Genomic DNA, 5835 nt, shown 5'->3' on the forward strand with positions numbered 1-5835 from the left:
CATTTTATCCCTGAAAAACACCATTTTATCCCTGAAAAACACCATTTCCCCCCAGTAATCACATTTTTATCCTTGAAAACCACTGTTTTTCCCATGGAAACCACCATTTTTATCCCCAAAACCCACCATTTTCCCCCAAAAAACACCATTTCATCCCTGAAAACCACCATTTTCCCCCTGAATATTGAGGAAGTCGTGTCATGGATGTACCACAGGGGAGCTGTATCAGATCCAGCTAAAAAGGATGGAATCACAACTATTTTTACATGGCTTAAGTCTCCTCTTTGATATTTTTGAAGAAGGCTGATAAAGCACTTCAAAGAGATCCACACACTCCTTATCCTCCCTCCTCACCACAGAGCATTCCAAGGCTTGGAGAAGGGCACAAAATTTAGTGTATTTTTAGCTGTCATTTATATTTCTATCTCTGCATGGGATTAAAGAAGTTTCTCCTTCTTCTCAGAAAAAAAAAAAATAAAATTAAAGTACCAAGAATAAAACTGCCAAATCAACTCCCAACATCTGCTCGAGTCGTATTCCTGAAAGAATCCGTTTCCCAGAGGGATTAACAACGACTGTGGATCAATATTGACGGAGTCAAATTAACCAGATGCCTGCAGAGAGTTGTTTGCTGCTGCTGAAGATAAATTTTAAAACTTAAATATAATTCTTCAGCGCCAAATGAATATTTTTGCTACGGGTGGACGTCCCCAAAAAAAGAAAGGAATGGGAATGTTGCTCCTCTGAGCTTTAAAATTTTAGTTTTGACAATATTGGGAAAAATTTATCCAATTATTCTGAATTTTGTTTTCCTGTTTCTGAATGTATCAACAATTTTCATGGGCTAGGAAATCCAAAAAAATTCAAATTAATGAAAATTAACGACACTGATTAAAAACCAGATTCTCTCAAAACTGTAAGAAGTCAAAAAACATGTAAATAATGGGCCAATTTTTGTTCCAATTAGGCCACTCAACAAGAGGGAAGTCAACGATTCAGGACAATTTTAGCTTAAGGATCATCCTCCCAGTTTTTCACTCGCAAACTTAAATAATGCAGTGGAAGTTCTGGGCTGTTGATTCACTTTTGCTTACCCAGGGATGGACCATTTAAAGAGAAAATTAATTACAGAGGGGGAAAAAAAAAACAAGTTTGCACCTGACTTAAGTAAATTTTGTTAGCTAGATTATTTTTTTTTTGCTTCAGTTTAATTATACCTAGATTTTATCATCATTAAATTAAAGCTCAGGCAAATTGGTTCTCCAATTCTTGCTTCAAGAATTAATACTATTTGCCTTCCAGGAGCACTAAAGTATAAAACTGCTTGAAATTATATCTTTTTTAAAGTGTTTGTTACCTCCTTCTAATTAAAGCCATTCATCACTGGAATATCACTGGTGGTTTGTTGAGGGTTTTTTTGGTTTGTTGTCGTTGTGATACTCAATTTTTAGCATCCCTTGTTTTCCTGGGATGAACCTGAATATCTCCCAGACCAGGGAAAATCAACACCTGGAAGCAAAGACTCGAATTTGAAGCACCCAAAAGACCTGCAAAGACCAACACCAGACCCAGCTCCTCAATTTCCAAACTGGTTGTGCTCTTAAAGTTCAATATTTTCAATACAAACGGCTTTAAATTTAATATTTAATTTCATTTAGTTGCTCATTTTAACTTTCAGGCAATTTAAATGGCCGGGTCTGGCTCACACAAGGTGCCATTTTCTGAGCTGAGAAAACAGGTTTAAAACTGAGATTAAGGCTGTTAAAATAGTCAGGCACTGGGATATTTTGTCAAAAATAAATTATATCTATCTTGAATAATTTGGGTTATCTCCCTTCATCAAGGCAACAGAGCCAGAAAAGAGAAAAACAACGAACTCAGAACAGACTTTCTGAGCAGTTTTGGGACAGCAGTTGAGGAAAAAATGCCTTTTCTTCTGAAAGGAGATGAACCTTGACGTGGTTGTGCCACTAAGTGTCCCCATCAGCACCCACCTTGACTTGTTCTAAAAGGCTCTTCACAGTCAAACCAGAGAACCTGCTGCCTACAACGTGTTCCTCTGTCAGTGGCTGAGGGATGAAAAGGAATTTGAGAGCACAAATGTCAAAGGAAGGAAGATTGCTAAAAACCTGAAGATTGCTAAAAACCTGAAGATTGTTAAAAACCTGAAGATTGCTAAAAACCTGAAGATTGTTAAAAACCTGAAGATTGTTAAAAACCTGAAGATTGTTAAAACCTGAAGATTGTTAAAACCTGAAGATTGTTAAAACCTGAAGATTGTTAAAAACCTGAACATTGTTAAAAACCTGAACATTGTTAAAAACCCGAAGAGCCTTCACCTCCCTCGACGCCCGGAGCCGCACAAATTACTCGTGAAGGAACGTTCTGGGAAGGTTGGGAGGGGGGAGAAATGTTTCTCCTCTCACTTTTTCCAGCACTTAGTTGTCTGTTACTTCTTTTTTTCTTTTTTTTCAATCAGACTTGCCAGCTTCCTCCTTGGAAATTCATTCCCTAGGGAGCAGGGAAGTGGAGAGCGTCCTTTCGAGCACAGGGATCTCAGGCATCTGGAATGGGGCAGAGAAGGTGCAACCAGGATGTCTGAAGGGCACTTTGGGGTTCAGTCACAAGCACAGCCCCTCTCCTGCTCTGTGTTCCCTCCTGGAAGCAATTCCAGGAAGGATGTGCCCACACTTGGGATGACCCCAGCTGAGTGATGGCAAATGTCCCTCGCAATGGAGGGGTCACATCAAAGCTTCTCTACCTGAACCTGTCCAGCAACTTGAAACAATGAACCTCATTTACTGACCCCAAAGCTCTGAGGACTCCAAATATTGGGATTTTATGGCAACTTGAGCCTAAAGCCGACAAACTAAACCAGAAAGTTGCACCAGCTCTGTTTTCTTGAGTCTCCAGAGTTTTTGATCATATTTTTTCTGCAGCTGTTTTTTTTTAGCAATGCACAGAAGGAAAATATAACTTGAGCTGTTAATTAGTTGTTGAAGTGCCTACAGTTACTCTTCCACTCTGAACACCCAACAAGAAAACACAAACCTCTTGGAAGGGTTTCTTGCTGTGCCCTTGACTTCGCCCTCATCACCATCAACACCTTCCAGCGCTGCTCTCACCTCTGGATTTATTGCAAAAGTTGTAGTAGAAGTGCAAAAACCAGACACACTTTTGAGTTCACTGTCAGAGATGCAAAGTGGGGGGGGGGGGAAAGTGTATCATTAATGGAGTGGCTGAAAAAAAACCCAAAAAGTTTATTTGGAATTGCTACTTTCAGTGGGCTATTACAGCTTTATAGATTCATGGAATGGTTTGGGCTGGAAGGGACCTGAAAGACTCTCCAGTGCCACCCCCTGTAACCTTCCACTAGCCCAGGTTGCTCCAAGTCCCATCCAATCTGGCCTTGGATGCTTCCAGGGATCCAGGGGCAACCACAGCTTTTCTGGACAACCTGTGCCAGGGCCTCCTCACCCTCCCAGGGAGGAATTTCTTCCATAATACAGGTATAAAACTAATTAGATATGTAGGTATAATGACCTGGACAGACCCGACCCATCAGAGCTTATAACAATATATAAATTTCATACCAGACCAGCCAGGGAGAAGAACAAGAACTTCCAACAAACTCCACCAGGTTGGACCTTCCCAGTTCCACTTCTGTTCTCCGACACCTGCAACATTTCCATGAGGATCTGGTGGTGACCAGTGAGATATATGACTTTAGCTGCAAAACAGGAATCCCACAGTTTAGATCTGTGTTAAAACTGTCCTGCTGACACAACAATGGGTTAAAATTCCCATAAAACAACTTCCAAGTGTGCACACCCTGGCTGTGTGTGCACTGAGAGCTGCCTCCTCCTCCTCCTCCAAGGGCAGGAAAGCCCTCCATGGAAACTCCCCCCTTTAAAACAAACAAGATTATTCATGGAATTAGAGCGACTTTGGGAAGCTGCAGCCATTAATTGCTGCCGTGGTTTTGTGGGTTTAGGTTTTTAAACACTGCACCAGGGTGCTTAAAGATCCTTCTGATTAAATAATTCAAAATATTTGCACTATAGAACATGTTTGAAGGGGAGAGACAACCATGCTAAACACTTTGAATTCACGAGGAAGCAGCTCATTAACATGCCAGGCTATCAAATATTTATTACCTTCTCCTCTGTAATGAGCTCATTTAAGATAAGGGTGAGAAACCCCCATCTTGTATTAAAGGTGGCAATGTTTTATTTATGGGCACTTTAATATTCACTTTAGGCCACACCAAAACATAAACATACAATTAATATTTCATTCATGAGAAAGTAGAATCTGTTCCTCCAACTTGTGTGCTGTGATGCTAAAGCCCCCACTGCTCTGTGAAGGGAACAATCAATATTCAATTATTAAAAATATCTTTTCCCTTCCCAGATTTGCTCAGAGAGGAGCAGCATTGCTGTTTCCACAGCTGTTTTTCCTGGGAAAGTGAGAGTTGGGAAATATTAGGGCCCAAAAATAGATTAAATGCAGCCCAGGATGCACAAGGAGAGGGATTGCCCAGGCATGGGAATAGCTGGGGATGTCCTGGCTCATCCAAGTTATTGACTTAACTCCTCTAAACAACCTACCTGTGAAATATTGATGGGCTCATCCCTGGGCTGTAGGTGTTGCCTCTGGAGAGCAATCCCAGCCTGGAGCAGTGCCAGGTTTTGGAGCAATGCCAGGGGCAGGATTTGGGATGGGCAGCACAGCTCTGTGCCAGCCTCTCCCTCACTGACCAGGTCTGGGTATCAGCCCCTGGCCTTCCCTGGATCCCTCTGGCAGACAGAATTCCTCTCTCCCTGCCACACCAGCAGCACTTTCAACAGGATCCAGGCAGGATTTCCCCCGCCCCCCCCAGTTAAATGGAGAAACACTTTGAGGATGTTGCTCTGAGTCCACCACCCTATCCACAGCTTTCTTCCAGGTTAAACCTTGGATTCATCTGTTTCCACATGGACAGATGTGTTTGAGGGCAGGGATTTGAGCTGCAGTGTTAATCAGGTACAGGGCAGGATTTCCCAAATTGGGCAGCTGAGATTTATTCCCCAAGGCAGCATTGCTGACACATTCCAAATTCCTACATTTTCCCCACACTTATTTTACCTTTCAGCAAAAATATCTGCCACTTCTTCCTATGTCCCACCAGCAGGATAAACACCCACCACCACTCATCTCCCCAGAATTGCTGAATAATCCATTCATGAGTAGGAAACTCCTGGAAATGGAAACATTTCACCCCTCTCCTCCCAGGGCAGAGAGGGGTCAGGTTCCCTCTTTCCCTGGATTTTGACAGTCGGGATGTGTTCACAGAGTTAACAAAAACCTCTTGGCTTCTGGGGTTTAATCCAACGAGCTGTGGCACTGAAGTTGGCTTCAACAAGCCCCTTTTGAGCATCAGAGCTCGGCTCTCACCCTCAGTTTGCACATTCATTAAGCACCAAGCGCTCTCACCAGCTCCATGGGAATCACTCGACAAGGAATGGTGCCAATCCCTGTGATCCCCCTTTGCCAGGGGCTGCTGGCACTCCTGGCACAGCAAAAGGGTGGTTCTGGTGAAGCTCAGCTTTCCCTGCTCAAGCATTTTTTAGGTCCACCCTCCAAGGTGCCCCTTTCCATCACATGTGGCCTCCAAGGGATGTGCCATGGGCAGGGTCACCTTCCACTAGCCCAGGTTGCTCCAACCAGGCCTTGGACACTTCCAGGGATCCAGGGGCAGCCACAGCTTCTCTGGGCAACCTGTACCAGGGCCCCCCCACCCTCCCAGGGAAGGATTCCTTCCTTAAACCCAGGGCTACACAACCTGTACACAAG

This window comes from Corapipo altera, unplaced genomic scaffold (genome assembly GCF_003945725.1).
Source record: "Corapipo altera isolate COAL_440 unplaced genomic scaffold, ASM394572v1 113, whole genome shotgun sequence".
In the NCBI taxonomy this organism is placed as follows: Eukaryota; Metazoa; Chordata; class Aves; order Passeriformes; family Pipridae; genus Corapipo; species Corapipo altera.